The sequence below is a fragment of the Peromyscus eremicus genome, chromosome 14, assembly GCF_949786415.1.
Source record: "Peromyscus eremicus chromosome 14, PerEre_H2_v1, whole genome shotgun sequence".
Classification (NCBI taxonomy): Eukaryota; Metazoa; Chordata; class Mammalia; order Rodentia; family Cricetidae; genus Peromyscus; species Peromyscus eremicus.
Window position 1 is genome coordinate 55846963 of NC_081430.1, and position 23145 is coordinate 55870107.

Below are 23145 nucleotides of genomic sequence, written 5' to 3' on the forward strand. Positions count from 1 at the left end.
CCAAGATCCTAAGCATAGATGTAGACAGCTATGTAAGTCTTTATTCTTGCTGAAGGCATGAACCTGCAACCCCCACCCCCAAGCAGAAAAGGATGCCTCCACTTTAGGCCCAGAACAACCAAGGCAAGGAGACGGTGTCCAATTGTCCACGTGTTTACAGTCACAGCCACAGTCCCAGATCTCTGCAAATCTGCTCCAAGACCTAAGCTGCAACCCCCTCCACATCCCCAGGGCTCTATGTCCCTGGACTAAGGCAAGGGGCTGGTACAGTTGTTGCTGGCCTACCATAGAGCAGACCAGAAGCTGCCAGTGAGCCTGGAGCTTCCAGAAGGTTAAGTCTCCACCTCAGTGACCTCCAAGCAGGGGCCTCCCAGGTCAGCCCAGAGCATACCAGGTCAACAGACTGGTGGTGAAGCACTGGCTATATAGAAGGCGTGGCTCTCAGGCCTCTCCTGGACCCCACAGGGCTACACAGGGTCATGGGCTCAGCCATCTCCAGCAAGCAGGGAGAAGGCAGAACACTGTGGCAAGGAAGGCCAAAATGAATACACAACACCCCAGGTTCCCAAAGGGTAAAGCAAGTAGCCAGGGGTCTGTGCCAATATGTCTACAAAAAAAGAAGCGATTCTGGCCAGGGATTTCTACCCTAAAGCAAGATCTGGGCTATCTCTGAAAAGGCCGGGAGATCACACTGGCCAGTAGCTAAAGAGCTGTTACATACAACACATATACCGCTGGAAATGAGGAGGAGAGCATGAAAACACACACGCACGCACGCACGCACGCACCAGGTACACTCACATCTTGATTCAATCCTGGCAACAAGCCAAGGAACGACGCACCTGCCCCACTGTCCATCTCACGGTCCATCTGAGACGCTTCTTCCCCACTAGAGATGAGGAACCTCTAGGGCTCAGAGAAGTGAAGTCCCGAACCTAGGGTCACACAGCTGGAAACCACTGAGTCGTTACTAAATAGGTTGTTCCCTGAGAAATGAGCAACCCACTCTTACCCTAGAGCAGTGGTTCTCAACCTTCCTAATGCTACGACCCTTTAGTACAGTTCCTCATGACATGGTGTCCCCCCGCAAAGAATTATTTCATTGCTACTTCATAAGCAATTTTGTTACTGTGATGAACTGTAGTGTATAAATGTCTATGTTTTCTGTGAAAAGGTCGGTCAACCCCAAAGGGGTTGAGACCCACAGGTTGAGAAACATTGCCCTTGAGTTACAGTTAGAATCTTCTCATGTCTTAGCTATAACATATTAAGTACTAGATTCAGATTCTTCAGGATAGGACAGCTTTTGGAATAATCTCTGTAACATGCCATTTACCTATGTTCTGGACACTCTGGATTTGAGTATGTGTCTCTTATTGGATGTTGTTCTTGTTGGTTGTTGTTCTGTTTTGTTTGGGTCATTACCCTTCATTTCTCCTGGACAATATTTGATAATCATTCCTATTGCGTATAGCTTTGTGTTAGGTTAGAACTTTCTTGTTGACATTGAGCAATGTGTTTGCCTTCAGACGCTGCTAGCGGCCAGTTCGACCTCCCCTTTGCATTACGTCCCAGGCACTCCAAGGATGAGCATTGCTGGCTGATAACAGGTCTCAGGAGAGTCTCTCTTCCCTTGAACCCTGTGCTCTGATATCTCCTCCACCTGCTTGGCAGGGCATGAGATGTCTCTGTCCCCATGAATGTGGGCTCTGACTCTCAGCAGACCTCTTGACATCCAGGCTGTGGCACACTGCTCACTGTCTGTTGGGACCCACACCGAGGTCTCCAAACAGATGACAGGGAGAGGTGGCACCTCAACCATGCACACACCAGAGCCCCTTGCTTGGCCTTGCCAATTAGACCCTTTTCTTATATGGAGAAAGTGCCTGACACCGAAGTGAATAAAGCAATAAGAGTTCATTTTGGCTCCGTGTCAAAGGAAGACAGTCCGCCGTTGCCGCAGTAGAAAGGCATGGTGAGAACACATTCATGGTCAGGAAGCAGAGATGGACATGGCTCTCAGCTCCCTTCCAGAAGCCCAGCTGACAGGACAGTGCTGCCACATTCTAGATATGTCTTCCCTCCTCACTCAACCCTCTCCGAAAACACTCTGTGGCATACCCTGAGATGCGTCTCCCCTAGGTGATTAAAGACACAGTCTGACAGGGATAAACCATCACATCTGGCGATCCTTTTGACCAAGTATAGAGCTCAGAGGGATTCTTATTATAATGTTGCCCTCTGTAGTAAACTCATCCAAAAATGGGTGACGGTGATCTTCTCTTTCTGCCAACCACCTGCTGGAGTTTCCATCAGAGAAGGTGACGAGTGGTAATTTGGTGATCTACCCAAAGCATACCTCAGAGTAGAGAAGAAGACAGCCCAGGCCTGCAGAGGGAAGACTCCAATGCAAGAGTTCCCTTCAGGAGGGGACATAAAGGACACCAGAGGAAGGCCAGGGGCTCACGAGACAGAAGACCAAGGGCCAGTCTCTTGTAGACACACACATTTCAAGGGGACTGAGGAGAAGGAAGAGGTTATATCTTAGCTACTAGAGCCAAAATCCAAGAGCTCTTATGGGTACCGGGCGACTGAGCCTCCCTGACCCAGTGTAACTCAAGATGGAGACAATGAGATAGATCTAGAGGTGGGCAGAACAAGCCTAAGTCTCTCATAGCTTTGGCTCTGGCTCTGGTCACGGAGAAGGTAGACCAGAAGCCTCTACAGCCCCACCAAGATGGCACCTCCCACTCAAGCGCTCTGGGAAAAGGCCAGATGCTGAGAGACCACCTCCATGCAGGGCCAGGTCCACCCTCGGTGGCTAATGCCCAACCCTGTCTGGCAGGATAAATGGCAGCCTTCTCAAGCCCCTCCTATGCCAGGGGAAGTACAAGGCTGAGTCCAGTCACACGGTATCTCAATGAACCCCTTAGAATGAACCCCCGGAAGAGAATACAGAGGCTGAAGACGGGACACAGCTTCCAGCAACGACCAGTCCACTCTCCCCACAGGCTCTGTTCTTGTCCCCTGTAGCCTTAGAGGGCATCGCAAAAGGCAGAAAGGGCACCAGCTCAGCCAGAATAGAGAAGCTTCTAGGATGAGATATCCCTGAATCATGGAGGCCTTTCTAGCAGCTGGTAATGTGGGTCCAGAACGAGAGACTGCAGAATCCACGTCTCCTTTCTTAAAGCTTGTGTCAATGAGGTTCATGGGAGAGAGTATATACACCAGAACCCTAAGGGTCAAGGCAGGGAAGTAGGTAGGGTTCTTTGCTGGCTCACTCACTGGACAGGCATTTCCTGAGCACCTACTCTGTGCTGGGCACTAGGGAATCCACAGCAGTTCATTCACTCACTCAGTGCCCATTCGTTATTCGCTCACCACACAGATGGGTCTGCTAAGCGCATCTTTGGATCAGGCAATGTACTGGGGGGTGGAGGGGCATTAGGAAAGGGAAACCCCCTACCCAAGGCACCTACAGGATGTTAACATAGGAAGGGACAGAAAGCTGTGGGTCAAGAAAGGAAGCGGGCACAGCTTGCTGTGTAACTAATCCTACTTCAGCATGCCAAGCCCTTGGGTCCATACCTCAGCTGCTGAGCCTCACTAGGCTGTCAGCAGAATCCAGAAAGCCTTGCTGCCTCCCATCCTTAGCTTCTACAGATGGAAAGCCTTCCTTCCTTCCTAGGGGCTCCCAGACACTGCCCAGCCCCAAAGCATGGATATTCTTAGACTTCCCTAGTTAGGGACCTACCTGCCTTAGAATGTAAGAGGCTGCCTCTCGTACAATGACTCAGGGATCCAGCCAAGGGGGCAGAGTCCTAGACCCAGACAGTAGTTGTCCAAGGTGGCTAGCCATTCCCAGGAAGTCTGAAGGAAGGACAGGAGGCAGCAGGGAGCCTGGAAGGCCACCACCGCCTCCATTGGCTAGCCACATCTGAGCTCATTGCATCTGCAGAAGCCAACAGCTGTGAGGGAGGTGGGCTAGCCAGAGGGAGGAGGCAAGAAGGGGACCTCAGAACCTCACCACACAGAATTCGCGCTCCTCAGGCAGTACTCCTGTGACACTCTGCCAATATAACACAGTGACCGACCAGCATCTTCCACCAGCTACCTCCTCAACTGCCAGGGTTAGTGCCAGGCAGCCCAGAATGTGACAAGGGTCTAGGAACTTCTTTTTCTGCCATACACGGGCAGAGACCAACTAGGAAAGGAACGCTTTAGGCAGAACTGAGGCCCAGAGTGCTCTTCATTCTTGGGTCCCTGACGATGGCCAGGAAGGACTGTGGGCATTCCATGTACAAAATACCAAAGCCATAAGGAAAACTCCTGAACCTTGTCGCATAAAGCCACCAGCTTCCTGGTACAGAGCCCAGATGAAGCCCACTGTGTGTGACCTGTGTGGTGCAATCTGTAGCACTGCTCTTATCAAGGGCATACTTGGAGAGGTGTGCTAGGCCCCAGATCATCTGCCCATGGGTCTGGTCACATGACTTCTGCAGGCAGAATATCTTCTGGTTGCTTCCCAGCTACACCTCTCAGGGCAGGGCCAGAGAGGGTCCCAGGTGATCTAGAAAGCCCCTAAGGGCCTTGCTGGTGGCCAAGGGAACCCTGAAGCTAGTCACGACAGTGCTTTAATCCTGGGCTATTTCTTCAAAGCAGGGTGTCTAGAGGGTCTGAACCCCTAACAACAAACCTCCAGAGCTGTCTTCACTCTGGGGATCCCCATGTTCTGGAAGGCACATTCAACCCAAGGCCCTCAAGCAGCATGGGATCAAGGGTAGTTAGTCATGAATGTAGCCCAAGCCAAACACAGAATTCTGAACTTAAATAGTATGAGATTTTGTATGACCATGGTGGCGCACGCCTTTAATCCCAGCACTTAGGAGCCGGAGGCAGACAAATCTCTGAGTTCAAAGCCAGCATGGTCTATATAGTAAATTCCAGGACAGCCAGGGCTACATAGCGAGATCCTGTCTCAGAAGAGAAAGAGAGAGAGAGAGAGAGAGAGAGAGAGAGAGAGAGAGAGAGAGAGAATGAGAATGAGAATAACTCAATTTTGCAACTCCCAGGAAAGCTCTTTGCCCATGGGAATTCCATGTTGCAATGGCCAGACGTTGGACAGGTCTGTCCATCTGTCCATTCAGAGAAGTTCCACGCTCCACCCAGTGGTTGGACCTCTTTCCCACTTCTGGTGTCAGTCACATGCAGTTGACAGCCGGGCTGGCTACAGCAGCACCTAGGGAGAGGGGACAGGGGCACGAAGGCCCTCCTGCTTGTCTGGTTTGTCCTGGGTCGGCTCCAGGAGCCTCCAGGCTACCTGGGATGAGCCTCCTGTCCTGAGGAGGACTGGCACCCACTCCACAGCTGCACCTCTTCCGGTCAGCAAGTGAGGGCAGGAAGCTTGGGAACTGAGTGAGAACACAGAACCAGCCCCTTCCCACCCTCCACCGAAGCAAAGGAAACAGAGCAGCTCAGGTCCCCCTACCAGAGTACACCCCAGACACTACTGATGAACGCCACAGCAGCCCTGTGTACAAGGGCCTAGGGGAAGGCAGCGAGGCCTCCTGGAATTCACCAGAGAGGAGGAGACGCGGGAAAGGGGCCCTGAGCCAGTGGGGCTCGCCCAGTGATGCCCAGGACCAGTTGCCTTGTGGACCACCAGACCCACTTTCTGGGACAGACACAGAAGGAGGGGCCGGGGTGCAGGTCAAGAGAGCTAAGCCCTCTACTTTAGGATGTGTCTCAACTACTGTCAAGGTATCACAGTGCTCGTCTGCCTCAGACTTTGACCTTCTAAGCCTCAGTTTACCCATCTCTAAGACAGAAGTGGCCGTCACCTCTGCAGGGCCCGAACAGAAGGCGGAAAAGGAAATGACCAAGCCACCGGTGGTAGGCGGGTGTTCTCGCCTCTCTCTCAGCTCACATTCCTAGTGGACCCTAAGACTCCTTGTTGACACACAGTGTCTGCTGACATCAGCAGAGAATTCTTGGGTGACTGGAGAACAGGCCATGGCCCTGGGGTGGAAACCCACAGAGACCACAGAGGCCATGTGACAGAACAAGGCGCAGCCAGGGGTAGGGCAGTATGAGGAGAGGCCCTACCCTGGATGTGATTCCAACAGAATCACCCGGGGAACACGTGAGACCCCAAGGGGAAAGTAAGCAGTGTGCCAGACCACCATCTCAGCAAGATGCCTGGGCGCCTGGCCCCGGGCTGGGGAGACTCAGCCTCAGTGAGCCAGTGCCTACTTTCCAAGCAGCCAAGAGCCACCTGGAGGGACCCCGGCATCCCTAGCACTGGTGAGATATGAGAGCCCTGGGGTGGTCCTGGTTGGTCTGCCATGCTATTTGCTTCTAAGTCTGGATCCTCTGGTCAAAGCCTTCCCTTCTCTGAGCTCCAAAGGCAAAACCAAGAAACTACAATGTATACAAGCCGGGGTGGGGGGGGGGGGGGGGTCTGACTTTGGCACACACCAGCTCTCACCAGGGAAGCCATTATCTATTGTGTCCCTCCCTCCATTCAGGAAAGCTCTGCCAGAACAGAAGTGAAGCTTCAACTCCTGGCCAGTCTGATCAATTATTACTGGCTGTCTGACTATCAGCTTGAGCTATCCAGGTCAGGGAAGGTGGTGATCACCTAGTAATATCTGCCATGGGGCAGGAGGGATCCACTCAGACACGAATGCTGTGTGCATGCCTGGCCCAAATGCCTCCTCGACATCCTGCTTCTTTCAGGAGAAATAAAGAGATGAGACCAGGACTTTAAAAAAAAAAAAAAAAAAAAAAAAGAAGAAGAAGAAGAAGGCTGTTGAGCTGTTCCCAAAGAATGCCTGAAACCACTGGAGAAGGGAGGGTTGACAAGCTACCCAAACCCCTGGGCTCCAGGGGCCCAGGGCAAGCATGCAGCTTTTAGCCATCTTGTCTGCAAAGATCCTTACTGTCCACGTCTTCTCTGGAGAGAAATCATTTCAAGATCTCACTGTCTATCCAGCCACCATCTAGTGCCTTGCCTAGCTTTGTCTGCGTCAAAGAGGCTCCCAAATGACCCCGAGCTCGCACGAGGATGGAGAAGCCTGTTGCCTCATGTCAGCCATGACGAGGATTCTCCCCGCTCTGGTTTGGACACAGCCTGACAAAACTGAGAAGCAGCTTAAGGAGGGCCTCGCCCCGGCTGGATGAAGAGGAGGGGAGCAGGCCTTCCCACTGGAGCACAGGGATGTCATTGACGAAAGGGTTTCCAAACCTAGACAAGCCTAGGGTCCCAAGGTGGGGCCCAGCCTTCCCATCATCCCTCAGCTTTGGGGTTGCTGCAGACTCATCAGATTATTATGGACAAGACACTTTTATCCCACATACATGGACATTTACCACATAGCAAGGTCAATCACAGCCTGCCTGGCTGGAGCCTACCATGTAGCAACCTTGCCCTGAGCACTGCACACACATGGACCAGTATAACACCATTATCTTCTAGGAGCAGGGAAGGAAATTGAGGCTGGAACACGAAGGTAAAGAGTCACCCAGTGTATAAAGGGGCAGTGCTGAGTCAGGCCAGGGCCCCTCTTGTACCCCACAGGGCTCTTCACGCCACCTCAGGTACCATGAGAGCATCAAGGGGTACAGACACCCACCCTGAGCCAGCACCTGGACCCCACTGAGCCACAGCAGGGCTGCGCACTTGGGTGCTGCTTCCACCCCCCACTTCTTCCCGCTGCTGTGCGTTTATGGCCCCCCTTGAAGCACCACAGCAGCCAGTCACAAGCAGGCCCTCAGAGAGGAGCAGAGACATTCCTCATCTGGTGCATATTGTGCATGAATACATATGAAGACATGTAAACACATAGACCACCTACACTTGCATCTGAATGCACATGAACACACTCTGTGCATGTGTGAACAAGCACATATAAATATGCATTCGCATGTGTACATGTGAGCACATGCGCGCATTTACACCTGAGCACCCATCACCCATGCATCTGCATGTTTCCATACGTGTGCTCATGTGTACATGCTTGCTTGTATGTGTACATACATAAAGGCATGTCTATGCATGTTCACATGTTGCAGAACTACTAGTGTACCTACATGCTTACACACACGTTTATGTGCACACACGTCCCTCCTGGACACTCAGGTCCATTGTTCTTACTTCCTGGGCCAACACATGATCCTGGCCTGCCGGTCCATTTCCCACTCTGAGTTCACATCGAACTTGTCCCCTCCCACCAGAGCGCCCTGCAGCTGGGCCCTCCATTCCAAATCTTTGTTTATTTTATGGAAAATTTAATGAGTAAACGAACTGCCTTTCCGGACTGCGTTTCTCATCACTTTCTTGGGCTTCTTCTTCTAACTCGTGAAAAGAGGAAACTTCAGCTTAATACAAGTAAATGAAGTTGAACTCCTGCCCACCCCCGCTCCCCACATCCCAAAGAGAAGTGTTATTCCAAACTCAGAAACCACACTCTACATCCCATTCCAAACCCAAAGCCTTTCTCATCGCAGTCACCGGCTTCTACTCACTGATTCCCCGCCACCCCCACCCCACCCCCGCCCCCACCATCTCCCGAGGTCCCAGAACCTCTTCCTAGGCAAGGGTTCAGCATCAGGTGAGCTGCAGCAACTCTCTTAAGGAAGAGAAATAAAGGCAAAGTGCCCCTCCTAACCTCTGAACTTCAGAGGCTGCCCCCCAAAGCTGCAGAGACACAATTCAGGTCCATTTGACAGCTGCACTTCCAGAGACCAGTGTTCTTCAACTGTGCCAACCTGCCCTTGTTCCGGACTAGAGCCGACAGCCGACACCATAGGAAACAGGCTCCTGACTGGGCTTCTGCTTTGACCAGGGCTCCAGGAGCCCCCAGAGACAGCCTAGGGCAACCAGACACTGGGCGAGGCATGCGGGGTCCACAGGCAGATGAAACAGACCACAGTTGGCAGCAACAGGGACTCACAATGAAGGGGTAGAGGTGACACCAACCTAGTCCCAGGACCAGTGGGAACTTCCCTACCACAGTCTGTAGCAGTAGGTGAGCTTAGACCTGAGAGGTCACAGTAAGAGGAACACACAGCGCGGGAAACTTGATATCGTGGCCACAGTACGCTCCACTTCCTCACCAGCCTGGCTACTTTTTCCCAAAGCAGGTCCAACCACCACCATCCCAGTGACACTTCTCTGCCTAGGTCTCTTCTCTGATCACCAGGGATGTCCGGGTCCACCCCCAACCTGAGCAGAAAGCCCCCTGGGGGGAGCAAACACCCCCTCCCAGTTCTGAGACAGAGCTGGACTCCCATCTCCTTAGAATTCACATGAGCAGCCAGACATGGTACCTTATCAACCAGACATTAATCATCCGCGGCAATTAGATACCCAAGACCACGCACGGGGAATCTGATGAGCCCAGAACAGAGGAAGCCCAATGCACCAAACAGAAACCCTGGGTAAGCAGCAGCAGAGGGAGAGGGAGGCACAGAACATCCATGGCGGAGGGCTAGGCTACCAAGCGTCTGGTGGATTACCCAGCAGTGAGGTATAATTGCAAGGATTAGCATGAATGTGATGCTTCCCTTCCAAAAAAAATTCGAGGAACGTCAAAACTATTCTCATCTGGGCTGGTGTGACTCATGTTTTTAATAGAAGAACTTAATTTTACTCGGGAGGAAAATTGGGCTCAGGAAAACATTGTCTAAGAAACATTCATTTTCTACTCCGGACAACAGGAAACACCACCACCGCCCTGAAAGTAAAAATAAAGAACCTGAGCCAGTCTCTTAGACCTTGTCGTGAGCCACGAGGTGTGTCCCCCAAATGCCGGAACAGAGTGCGGTATTCAAAGGGAAAGTGACCCAGTGGCCCCGGGCAAGGCCTGTCTCCTCTCTCCAGGACACATTCGGGGGGTACCTGTGGAAGAAGCCTGGCAGTGACACACAGGGGCCCCTGGAAACACTCCCCAGAGGGGCAGCCTGTATGACCAAGCACACAGACACACAGCTAAGGTGGATCTTTTTCCTGATCTCCAAGGATAGGATGACACCACTCCCCACCTCTACTGAAGAGAGACAAGCCGCGCACTGTGGCCGTCTGGAATTGTTCCATCTAGGAGGGCAGGGTGGACCCACAGAGAGGCCGAGCCTAGGATACTGGCCCTTCCTACTCTGATTCTCAGATTCCAAACATAGCATGGGGAACCTGGGACCGTGGGTCACCACACATTAGCTGCCTCTTCAGCAGAGGCCATGCAACAACCTGCCCCGTGTGTTCCCAGATGGCATCTGCAGACACCCCACAATGCACAAACCTCTAGCCTACCTCCCTTTGCTGGGACTTCAATGAGTGACTAGGTTTCCATACAATCTGAAGCTAGGGTGTGTGGGCTACAAGCTTCCCACAGCCTCTGCACCTGGCAAGATGCTGTCGCGTTTTCTGCCCCTTTTCCTTCCCATTGGACCTTCTTATTCACATAGGCCCAGCAGGTCCCAGTTGGTGCTACCTGTCATCTTGAAGGAGAGAGATGACAGAAGCTGAGGGGACCTGCAGGACCCCAGGCACCCCACTTCCACATGTGAGAGGACTCTGCAGGTGAGTTTCCTGTATGATAGTGCTGGGAAGGAAGATGCTATCAGATGCCTGTGTCACACATGCTGGGACCGAGTGCAGCTGACCAAGGTCTCTGTCCTGCCCCACAGTCTCCAACCCAGTGATGCTTCCCTCCCAGCCCCCACCCTGCAATTAAGAACAGATATGCAAATGTCCCTCCCCAAATCTTCCCCGGCCCTGCCCCAGCCAAGGGAGAGGCACTAATTTATAAGTTGCAGATAATGTCACCGACCATTCATCCAAATGTGTCACTAACATCCCATTAGACTGTAATTATTTTTTAATTAAAACTAAGAAAACTGGCATGCCTGCGCCGACTTTATGCATCTGTTATGGGTTAAAATAGCTTTTAAAAAATGTTTCAGAGACCACAGTCTATTGTGGCCGCGGCCTCTGCCAAAGAAAACGCAAGCTCGCTTATTTTCTCCATGGGGCGCAACAGTGCCTGTGTGTGCCGGCACAGAATCGGCTGGCCGTGAAAAGAATTCTAAATAAAACACAAACATGGAATTTGGCAACGCCACAGAAGCAAGCTTAAGACTAATTCCAGCATGCGGACGACGCTCACATAGTAAGTCTGGCTCCAGCATAAATGAAACCAGGCTCTGTAAAATACCACGGCAAGTCGGAGCCTCAGCTTAAAGAGACAGGACGCTGACTGCAGGTATCCAGGCTTATGAAGCCGGCTTGAGCTGCTTCCATAAATCCATAGGTTATTAGCCGTTTGCATCCAGCCAATCCCTTCCTAAAGAGATGTGTATTAGAAGAGAAAGGAAGGGGGGGTCAACGAATGAAAACCATTACTTTGCACTTGACTTTCAGTGCGGAGATTCTGGGGCGGGGGGGGGGGGGGGAGACTGCTTTCGTTATCTCAATTAGAGCAGAAAGGCTCTGAGACCTCAGACACACTAACTCAAAATGGAAGAGGGGCAGCACGAAGAGGGTAGATGGAAGATGAGCTGTCCAGAAAGGATGAACAAGGCTAGGAGTTGGGGCTGGCTGGAGCCGCACCAGAGGAATATCTCCACCCAGGAAACGGCCGCTGTGATGATCTTGGGGATGATAATTATAGTTATAACAACAATAAAATGTAACAGTGACACCGGGCCAGCTGCTGCTTGAGGCAGTGAGTGCATCACAGCCGGGGAAGACTCAAAAGGAATATTTCTGAAGTCTCCACGCCTCAGTTTGCCCATCTGTAAAGTGGGATTGATGAAAATGTCTTCTTCACAGAGGAGGGTGAGGAGTGCTGAAGTGAAGCTCGTGGTAAGCACGTGTCCTGTTGTCATGGCTGACTGGGACACTCAGTTGGCACCATTCCCATTTTTCAGATGAGGAAACAGGCTCGTTCATCCACCCACAATCACAACTTGTCACAGCCAGAATAAGGACCCACCATCCACTTCAGAGCCTTTGGTCTCCCTGCACACACTCATGCATAGCCACACTCTGGACTGGTCACGATGTCTTGGCCTAGGTACAGTGAACTCCCCAGCCAGCACTGGGAAGAGAATCTGTCTTCAGAGACACACTCACGCCAAGGCCACAGCAGGCTGCAATGCTAAGCCATGTCAGCATGCACCACAACCCAGGAAGAACACGCCTGTGCAGGAGACACACCAGACAGACAGCACTGTCACATTCACATAGAGATTCACAGGACACCTACAAACAACAAACACCAATATAAACACACATTGATATGCTCACACATATCCAAACACACACGTACTCACAGCTACACACCTACCTACAGGCAGGCACAGATATGTGCGCGCGCACACACACACACACACACACACACACACACACACACGCACACACAGGGCTTTTTATTACAGAGACTATGCCAGGCCCAATGACCCTGGCAGAGGCAATGGGAAAAATGGGGAGATGACGTGAGGCCATGTTTGGCTCCCAACAAGAAGGCTTAGAATCCTTTCCCTCAAGCCCCAGTTTCCCTCAAGACCCTTGCAGATGTGCTGAGGTAGCAGGCTGGACTGGTCCAACCACAAGCCCACCTACCCACCCACCCACCCAGAGCTAAGCCAGCTGTCAACTGGTCAATGCAACAGCTACCTGTCCACGTGTGACCAGGATGCCCCCAGCTGCATCACCCACAGAAGCCACAGTCTGACTCTCAAGAACTATTCCTCCAGCAAACACACACTCAGCAAAGTAGGGCTGAGGACAGGGTTCCCTTAACTCCAGACCCTGATCCCCCAGGGGTTGTCACCCAACTTGTGACATCACTACATTCTGGTGGGCTCAGAGATGTTCTTTCTGAGATGATGCCCAGTGTCCTAAAAGACATGGGCTAAAAATACTCCTGGCTTCTCAGAGCTGGTTCACAAAAATAATTATGTTTTCTTTAGAAAAAAAAAAAAAAAGATTATAGGCAAATGTGTGTCCGGCTATTTTTAGCTTCTATTCAACTCCGTTAATTTTTTTTCTCATAATCATTACAGGCTTTTTGAACCCCCCAACTCCAAACACACCCACATTCTCTCTATACTCTTGACTTGACATGGGTTGGACTGGTGGGGACAGATGTGGCCACACAGCTTGCCACTGAGCCTGAGAAGAGCTGGCCAGAGGTGCCAGGCAGCTGAGAAGCATGACATTCCGGTGGCCATCCCATCCAGACCGACTCTGGAGTTCAGCAGGGAAACATCACACAGTGCCTAGATGTGCCCCCAAAGTAACCAAAGTGGGATTCCTGACCTGGAAGGGCCTAGAGTCCAACAGCGTGGGGCCATGCAGGGGGTTGGCTAGTGAGACCCAAAATGTTACACGTGTCTGTGACTAAATGATTAGTCATTTAGTGACCTTATAATGCACAACCCTGAGCAATCATCTTTGCAGACGTCTCATAACTACTGTGCCAGTCTACAAAGGACCCAAGGCCACTCATTGGACACCCTTCCTCCAGTCAAGGGAATGAGGCCGGCAAGAGGATCCCTTGAAACAGAGAAAGCCCTGAGGCTCAGAGAGGGCAATGTGTCACCCTTTGCTGTCTGTGAAATCAGACAGTGAAAATCATCTGATTCACCTAAGATTCTTCCCCGAATCTTCATGCTGGGTGAATGTTTAGCTGCCTGCTTAAAACCAGCTAACTGAGAAGACAAAGTTGTCATGAGGGGAGTTAGGGGGCTGAGACCCTCACAAAATATTAAAGCAGGTAACTCAAAGCAAAGCTAAGCCTGAGTCAGTGGGGCCTGGTTCAAATCATACCCAGGGTGCACTATGTCCCTTCAGCTGGTTCCCATTTCTCCGAAGAATGACTTCCTTGACTTTAACCCCCAACAACTGGAGCCTTGTGCAGCATGAGCAGGGATAGAGAACGGGGCAGTCTCTGTGGACAAGTCGGGCGACTGCCTTCAAACTAAACACAGAGTCATCTATGATCCAGCTATCCTGCTTCTAGGTACACACCCAAGAGAACCTAAGGGGGACGTGTATACCCAGGGTAACAATTGTAGTGTTCACATCAGGCGAAGACGGAAGCTGTCCAGTGCCCATCAATGGATGAACGCGAGAGCGAATGAAGCCCATACACACAAGGGAATAGTACACAGCCCTAGAATGGAAAGAAACTATGACACCTGCTACACCCTGGATGAGCTGAGTAAACACACACACACACACACACACACACACACACACACACACACACACGGTCCAAGTCATGCCACCCTGGAGCTGTGGCTTTCATACAAACCGGAAGTAGAACGGTGGTTGCCAGGATGGGGTTATTGTTTAATGGGAGACTGAATTCTGTTGGAGACGAGACAATTCCAAAGATGGAAAGAGGTGACGGCCACATCGTTGCGATGTACTCAGTACAACTGGAGTGCACACTTAAAAACAGTCAAAAAATGAGGTTAGGGTTGCCGCTGAGTGGTAGAGCTTGCCACAGCAAGCCCAAGACTCTGGATTTAGCGATCAGCAGCGGCAGTGATAGCCACCTACCAAAATTGTAAATCTTATATATATGTTATCCACAATAAAAAATACTTCGGGTGGTATATCTACCCGACGGGAGGCACGTGGATCTCTGAGTTTGAGGCCAGCCTGGTCTACAGAGCAAGTTCCAGGACAGCCGGGGCTACACAAAGAACCCACTTTTTCTCAGGGTGGGTGGGGATACTCCATGGCCCTCCCTACCTTTGAACCATTGTGACACTCAATTCGTCAGGCACTGAGAATGTCATTCAGTTGATACGGTGCTTGTCTGGTGTGCACAAGACCCTGAGTTTGCTCTCCAGCACCACAGACACCGGGTGTGGTGAATCACACCTGTAATGCCAGCACTGAGACAGAGGCAGCAAGTTCAAGACTAGCCTAGACTACATGAGACCCTCTCCCAAACATGAAATAAAACAAAAGTCTGGGGCATACATTTCATGGGCCACCCATCGATGGTTTCTTTTATGATTAAATACAGAATAAATGAGCTGGTTAATAAAAACACAAAGAAATTCAGGGTGACAGCACCAAGTCTGAATTTCACCAAGGCCAGGTTAATATCGGCTGGAGTCACAGACACATACACCCACCCGGCAGGGCAGGCCTTACCCCATCAGCCAGTCGCAACCTTATTAAGAAAGGCAATAATTAATGTCCCACTTTACGAACCGATCCCATCTGCCTGTTTCTGCAGATAGTAACTTCGGTTTTGCATTAACCTCCTTGGAGAAGACCCGAGCCCTCCGACCCCTTCTACAGAAACCATAAAATATAGATGGTCCTATTATCCTGGGCCCCCTAGGAGCGCCATGATTCATGTTTGTGTCTCTCCCTACTTGTACCTGCCAGGTAGAAGCTTGCCGGAAAGCCAGCGGCACCCAGACTCCGGAAAGCCATCATCCAACACACCATTCGATACCAGCCACGCTACATCTTAGATGCCAGTGCCTTCTCCACCTGTGCGTTCTGGGAGACGTCAGTCCCAAGGAGAGTCTGAACACAAAACTCAGAAGGCCCCAGCCAAGGACCTCGTGTGCGCTGGGACTGTGGAGAAGACCGTCTGACCGCCTCCTGGTGGACCCGCTGCTAGACATAAGACCCCGGTGAGAAGGGGAAGTAAAGGGTGTTGCCTCCACCGCCTGTGACCATATTCCGAGGTAACATGACACCTCCTGTCACTTATAATAATGTCCAGACAGGGGACCACGGAGCTGGCCAGGACACGGGTCCTCTAAGTTCTAATGAGGACTGGAAAGCGAGCGGCATACGGAGGGACACCCACCCACCCACCCACCCTCCGCCCCGGCTTCTTCCCAACACTGGATTAAATTGGCCGGTCTCGACTGTATTTCATGGTTTCAACTACTCGGAGTTCACGGTAACCCGCCGACAGTGGACAGCCTTTCTCCTTCTGCCCCTGCCGCGGCTTTGGAAAACACAAGCCTTTTTATTCACCTCAGCAAGCTCAAGACTCTGGGTTCAGTCTCTAGCAACAGACGAGGGAGAAAACAAAAGAAGTCACAATCATAATTCTTATGTGTACTTATAATTATATATTAAAAAAAAAAAAAACATGATCACGTCCTCGTACCGCTTCAGTACTTAATGTGTCCCCCCCAAGCCATGTCACAACAGCACACTCAGTTTCTCCCGGGAGTGTGGGGTCTGATTCTGCAGAGAACGAAGAAAGCAAGCAATTCTCCCCTAGGACTACCTGACTACAGACCTGCCCTGCATCTTCTCACCTCCTGGGGCCCCAGAATGTCCACCAGTGTCCTGTGCCCCTGCACATGCAGGCCCTGCCACAATCACAGGAGAGGCAGGCCGGATTCCCACCCAGACACCAGAAACCCAGGCTTACGGCAATTTGCCAAAATAGTCTTGTGGGGGGCTCCACCTCTCTTCTTCAGCGCTCTCCTTCCTTGTGTCCCTCTTAAGCCCAGTCACACATGAAGGCCCAAGTCAAAGTGGCCACGGTCTGAGCAGGATCGAGGGGCAGCCTTCTCCACCTCTGCCCTCAGGAATCTCTAGCACGTTCTGGTTCTCACACACCCAAGGGTCCCATTTCTAGGCCAGGGTCAGACACAAATGTGGTCAGTAAAATGGAGAACCCAGGGGACGCTCTCGGGGACTACATCCAAGTATCAGCTGGTTTCTTACCGCATGCTCCACGTACGTTAGGCAGGTCCAAGCAGCTGCCGCAGCCCAATAGAAATGGGGAGGGGATGGGCAGAAGCACAGCTTCAAGGCCGAGCAGCGATCAGCCCTCCCCCTCTGCGGGTTTGGTGCTGTGTGATCTCCAATGGGTAGCCTGTGCTCCCTAAGAGCACACTCAAGTGGGGTGAAAGGGTACCTCTTCTTGGAGGATGAGGACAAGATGTGAGACAAGGGCCAGGGCCGGTGCATAGTAGGTTTTATAGGTAACAGCAGCAAGTCCTAAAAGCACTGGGAGTGATGGTCTTTGCTCCCATTTCATTCATGCTAAGAAACTGGCAGGCAAGGATTGCCACAGAGCCGGTAGACCGCTGTCACAGGGCCTCTGTACCCAAGGTCACCCAGCCTGCTACCCCATGGCCCAGCAACACCCTGACCGAAGTTTCTCAGTGCCCTCCCAAAGGGGGTATTTTTACCCCATTTGACAAGCGAGGAAGCTGAGGCTCAGAGAAGGGGAGCAGGCAGGCCTAGGGGCGTGCACTCATGCCCATTAGCACCAAGACTGCGACCAAGAATGTCCTGGGTCCGGGGCTTCCTTTGTTAACACGTGTGGGTCATGTAAGCTTAATTCAAACAAGTCTATGCTGCAGTTCCCAGAGACTGGACAGCAGCCATAGAGGCATGGAGGTCTCCGAACAGGGACATGCACGAGAGTGCCCCACAGCAGAGGCAAAAAACAAACAAAAAAAAAAAAAAAAAACCTCATGAGAGTCCCAGGACCACATATAAGGCTCATTGCTGTCAAAATGCTACCTGCTGCCAAGTCCAGTGCACAGGGCATCCCGCCTGGCAGCAACACAGAAACTAGTTTTTTAGCATCTCCCTTGGATAACAGGTGTCCTTCACTAGTTCTCAGTGTGAACTCAAGGGGGTTCAGAATGCTGGCTGGGGATGTGGCACCATCAGAAGAGTGCTTGCCTAGCATGCAGGAAGTCCCGGGTTCAGTCCTTAGCACAGTATAAAACAGGGTCTGGTGTTAGGGACCTGAAATCCCAGCACTCCAAGTTAAGACGGGAGAACCGAAGGTCAAGGTCATCCTCTATTTCAAAGTGAGTTCAAGGTCAGCCTGGGATACAAGAGCTGCTGTCTCAACGTAAAAAGAGAGGCAGTATGGCCTAGTGGCCAGAGCTCGACAGACATAGAGACAAGTCAGCTCTGCCAGTCGTTTGTGTCTTGCGGCGTCCTCCTCACTGCCTGGCTCAGTTTCCCCATCTAGATATTGAAGGGGGTCAGATGAGATGTCCGATGAGGACCCCTGATCCTGCTTCACTAGGGGTTGATCTGAACCTCGGGGCATGCATCGCAAACTCCTTTCTGGATGGGATCCCCACCACATACATGGAGGGTGGTGCCCAGCCTCTCCCACCACTGTCAAACCCCCTCTCAAGGAGCCTGTGGCTGCCTAGCTCTGAGGCCTCTGATGTCCACAGCCAGCGCTGGGTCTTCACATCCACTAACTGCTGGAAAGTGCTGCATCCAGCGCTGCATTAAAAATTAATTACACATGCTATTTTATTGCCAGTCCATAATGTAATGAGCACCAGCTGTGCTAAACAGCCAAACTCCTTTTTAAGACAGCTATAAAAAAAAAAAAGGAAGAAAGAAAGAAAAAGAAAACTGCTTTTCCAAATGCCTCTCCCGTCAGAGCAGAAAAACAGCAACATCTTGTCCAGATCCGAACAGAATTCTTTGATTTAGCTCTGCCTTCAGAAGGGCCGGCAGAGGGTGCAGCAGCGTCTGTACGGCTGGGATGATGACCCCTTTCATCCAAAGGCAGTCGCCCCCAGTGCGTCCGGCCCTGACTGGCCAGCCCTAGGCCCTCCCCTGACCCCCCTCTCCAGCTGCTCTGGGCCCCTGTTGGTGCTGAAAGGTGTGATTTGCCAGTTACATGGACAGTGGCCTTTTTCTGGAGTCCACCAAATACTTGTCAACCTCGGCTACCTCCACCAGCATGAACACGGGCTTCCTGAACTCCAGGAGTCTTGCTGGTCTCTAATGGCCTCTACTGGAATGCTTCCAGTCAGGAAGGATAGCGGGCAGGTCTTGGGCAGGCACTGGAAGACAGCAGTTACAGTGGGGCCATCCCAAGATGGCACAGACACCAGTCAGTCCAAGGAACCAGCCCGCCAGGAACTGCCAACCATGCCGTTAATGTCAGTCGTCGGGTGAGACCACCAATGTCTTTGTTGTATAGACATTGTGAGGGGACAAATGATTAATTGAATTTTTTTTTTTTTTTGAGACAGAGCCTCACATAGCCCAGGCTGACCTATGAAGTTGATGTGTGGCTGAGGATAACCTTGAACTTCTAATCTTCTTGCTTTCATTTCCCAAGTGTGAGAATAACATGCTTGCGCTACATACCTGCTTTACACAACGTGGTACTAGGGAGTTTCATGCATGCTAGGCAAGCACTCTACCACCTGAACTACATTCCCAGTAGGGCTCTCTACATTTTTAATAATTCCACTGAGCCAGCCCCATTGACACAGGACCTGGTGAGCTCAGAAAGCACCCCTCACCCCAAAAGCATTGGAGCCTACACGTGTGTCTGCTACCTGTCTCCAGGGGTTCGTCACCCACCTCCCTCACACTCAGTTCCCTACTACACCCTCATGGCCCTCGCCCTCCTCCTTCTGGTCTCCATGGAGGCTCAAATGTCCCCCACCCAGCACCCAGTACACCACACCCACCAGGCAGTGCAGACCAGGGAGAACTGCCAATCTCTGTCCCCTAGGGAAGCGGCTGCCCTGTGAGCCCCTACTGCTAATCAAACCCAGTCCAGAAAGAAACTCCAGCCCCATCTTCATTTCGGTATGAAATGTGCAGCGCGCAGACCATATCATTAACATAAAACTTCCAGAAATAAGGCCACTTTCCAGACAGACTGTATTAATTGCATCAAGCCTCCACAGCTAGGGTGGTCTGAACCTAGGCATCCCATTGGAGGGCTCCAGTTATAAAAACCAACACAAAACGAACACTGGGATATAATTGAAGGAGGAGAAAACGATAGATTCCACTGTTAAAGCCTACTATTTACTTACAGGTATTCTTTTATCTTTATTGTCCCTTTAACCCATGCCAAGAAACCCCAGACTAGTTAAATAACACAGCAAGCACAATTTCAGTAGAAAAGTAAATTGAATTTAACTTTACAAGATTGCCCTGTGATTTCAGCATATACTAATGACTGCAACTGACTCCCTCTATTAAATCCAAACACTTCCACTTCCCTGAGCCTGGATGCTGTGTGTTCTTGCGTGAGACCTTGAACTTCGCCAAGCACATGCATTAATCACTCTGGCTGATGACCATTTACAGCTTCTAAATATGCAATGAAGTTTCCCAGTTCCCATTCCACCTCCTAACGCTGGTGCATGATGGAGCTAGCCAAGAGGCTAAATGCTTTTAAGCATGGAAACCAGGGATGTGGTTTAAAGGAAGCTCCCACCCGGTGCCAGATATGTAACGCCATCAGGTTGCGAAACCCCTTCTGCCTGCGTATGAATCATACCGTCTGTGGGGCTTGTTACATGCAGAGCATTGTTCTGAATATCTGCCCCAAATGACCTCACGAAAAATCCTCCAAACAACCATAGAGCATGCCCTATACTTATGCCCATTTCACAGATAAGAGAATGGAGGAGCAGAGGGGACAGGGAATGACTTGGGTGAGGCCACATGGCTAGCTGCGTATGTCACTCACTAAGGCAGCCTGATACATTCTGAAGGCCACTTTTTGATCATGATGCCTTCGGGAGCAGGGAAGGACTGAGGACAGGATGGAGCCCAGTAACTTTCAGCTGTCATTTGAGTATCCTTGGATTCTGCCTTGGAGACTCTATACAGGCCCAGACCCACAAAAGCCCAACCTGTTTTAGTCCACAGATCCACTCATGGAGCATTACTTTTCAATATTACATTCATATATATGTGGGGGGGTAACAGGAAAGGGGGTGAGGCTTAAAGAGGACAATGACATGTTCAAGGCCTCTGGTCCTTGGATGGCACGGGGCAGGGCAGTTGGCTGTGGCTCTTGATTACAGAGCCACCTTGATAATTCTGAGAGATGATCTTTCAGTTGCCAAGAGCACCTTGACTCAAAGCCGCATAGAATCTCTGCAGAATCCACAGGACAATGGGCCCCTGTGCCCCTTCTCCTGGCTGTGAGCATCTGAGAGAAGTATGGGTGAGGGGTCCCAGCAGGGCCTGGGTGTATCTGGGTAACTCTCTCTCCTATGAAATCACACCTTCTATAAATAACCCAGAGTGTGTTTGTGGGCATGCAATTAACCTGTGCGAAGCTCAGGCCTCCTGAGTTAATTTGAAGAGAGAGGTTCAAAGCGCCCTGATCAGAAGAGGGACGGAGCGCACTGAGTACCGCAGAGCTCGGTCTTTGTGGCCCCTCCTTCCTCGAGGGTTCTTGGCGACTTTATGCCTCCTCTGCAGCTACTAATTAAACAGGCACTAAAAACACTTCAGCAAACAGCCCAGTGCCAGGAACAGAACCAAAGGGACAAAATCTACTGGAAGAAGACACTTGACTGTCTCAAAATTTATCAGAAAATACAGCACAGCAGTACGGCCTGATGCAGGCTAAGTTAACAAGGCAGAAACATGGCTAAGAACAGCACCGGGTATGGGACAAAGAATGGGAAGAAGAAAAACAGCAGATCCCTCAGGAGCCAGCTCCTAGAGAGGTCCCGGGGCTCAGACCCTCACTGCTGCCCCTGTCCCCAGCACCACAATCATCACACATGGACAGGGCCCTGAAGTCCATGGTGACCTCGTACTACAGATGAAGCAAGTGTCAGATGGGAGCCACTTCCTCTCTATGGTCTTCCCTCTCCTTCCCTCCCTTCCCATGCATCTCAGGATAGACCTCCATGCCCACACTGTAAGCTGTAAGGTACGCAAGGGACCCACGTACTTGACTCTGCCTGTGTCTGCACACGGCCTACCAACCACGTGCCTAAGGGCCTACAGTGAACTACGGAATGAACGAGTTTGAGCTGTGAGACCTTGAGGCTCTGAAGCTCCCCTATAAAGTGGGAAAGTAAAGCACATGACGCATGCCTAGTACACGACAGATAGCTACGCTGAGAAAACAAGTGAGGACAGACAGCAGACTCCCCTGGCTGCCAGGACCCTGCGGACCTTGTCTGTCCTCCACTGCATCTAAGAAGAGGTCGTGTGGCCAACTGAGCTAATCCCCAGGACTAAGCCCAACTCTTGAAGGGGGCTCAGCCATGGCCTCCCAGCCTTTGCCCCTCCCACTCACTTACAAAATGGGAACAGGAATGGCTCCTGCTCGGCACTTGACACAAAGGTACCAGGAGAGCCCCGTCAAATCAAAGGCAACTCAGTCCTCCACTTTGGCAGCAGCTCCTAAGGAGGGCCAGCAGAGGGTTAAGCACACCCCAGTGGCACAGGAGACAAAGAGATCATGTTTCTACATGCAGAACTTGACCGAGTCTAGCCATAAACACTCAGGCTGATCTTTGAAAGTGCAGCCCCCGCCCCTAAGTGGGTGCAGGCCTTCAAGGCTGCAGCACGCATTTCAGGGATCCAGAGAACAGGTCAGCCGCCCTGACCAGCAGGCACTCCAAGCTTGGTGAACAGAGTCTCCCACAGATTCCCAAAACAGATCTTCCAAGCTCCATGAATCCTGGGTCGCCTTGGGGATCAGGCTGGCTAGGAAGGGAAGCCTTGGGAAGCAGGCTAGCCAGGAAGGAAGCCTTGTAAGCTCTTTCAACTCTTCCCTGGGGGATTTTTGGCCTCTACTTTATACACTCAAGACATTAGCCCAATAAGGAACCAGAACTCCTGGTCCTGGATATCAGAGCCAATGACATAACCACCTGTCATAGCGGAAATATTGGGGGGGGGGCGGGTACTGAAGGCTGCAGACCACCCCACTGGTAGAGACGCCAGGGAGGTCTTACCCTGGAGCAGGGGCTACTTGTGGCCGTGTGCAAAGCCAAATCTCCAGTAAGAGAGGTCCCTGAGACAGTGTCAAATGAAAAGCAAAACCTGCCCAATATGAGTATTTTTTCTTTCCCAGCTTGAGTCAAGAGAAAGCTTGCAACGTGCCTGGCAAGGAAGCAGGGACAAATTGAATGTGGCCCAGCGCTGAAGCCACCCTCTCCCTCCCTGGCCCTGGCCACGGAAACCGGGCCACAGCTGCTCGCCACGTGAGTCTGTGTCAGCATCCTGGCTCCCGAAGCTACAGTGTGTTGCAAACCAGGCCCCACCAAGAGGCTGCAGGGAGGGCCTTCTCTCCTCGACCTCGTGGGGACCCCAGGCCACAGATGTCTGTGTGTTTGCGGGGAGACAGAGCAAGGGGGCAGTGGAGGCACCGT

At 51.6% G+C, this 23145-nt stretch overlaps 1 protein-coding gene across 6 annotated transcripts in view; it reads right to left on the bottom strand.

Moving 5' to 3' along the window:
- The window catches only part of Bcl11b (BCL11 transcription factor B), an 83781-nt gene that overhangs the window by 24721 nt on the left and 35915 nt on the right, over positions 1-23145 (bottom strand). The gene's annotated exons all lie outside the window — the stretch shown is intronic.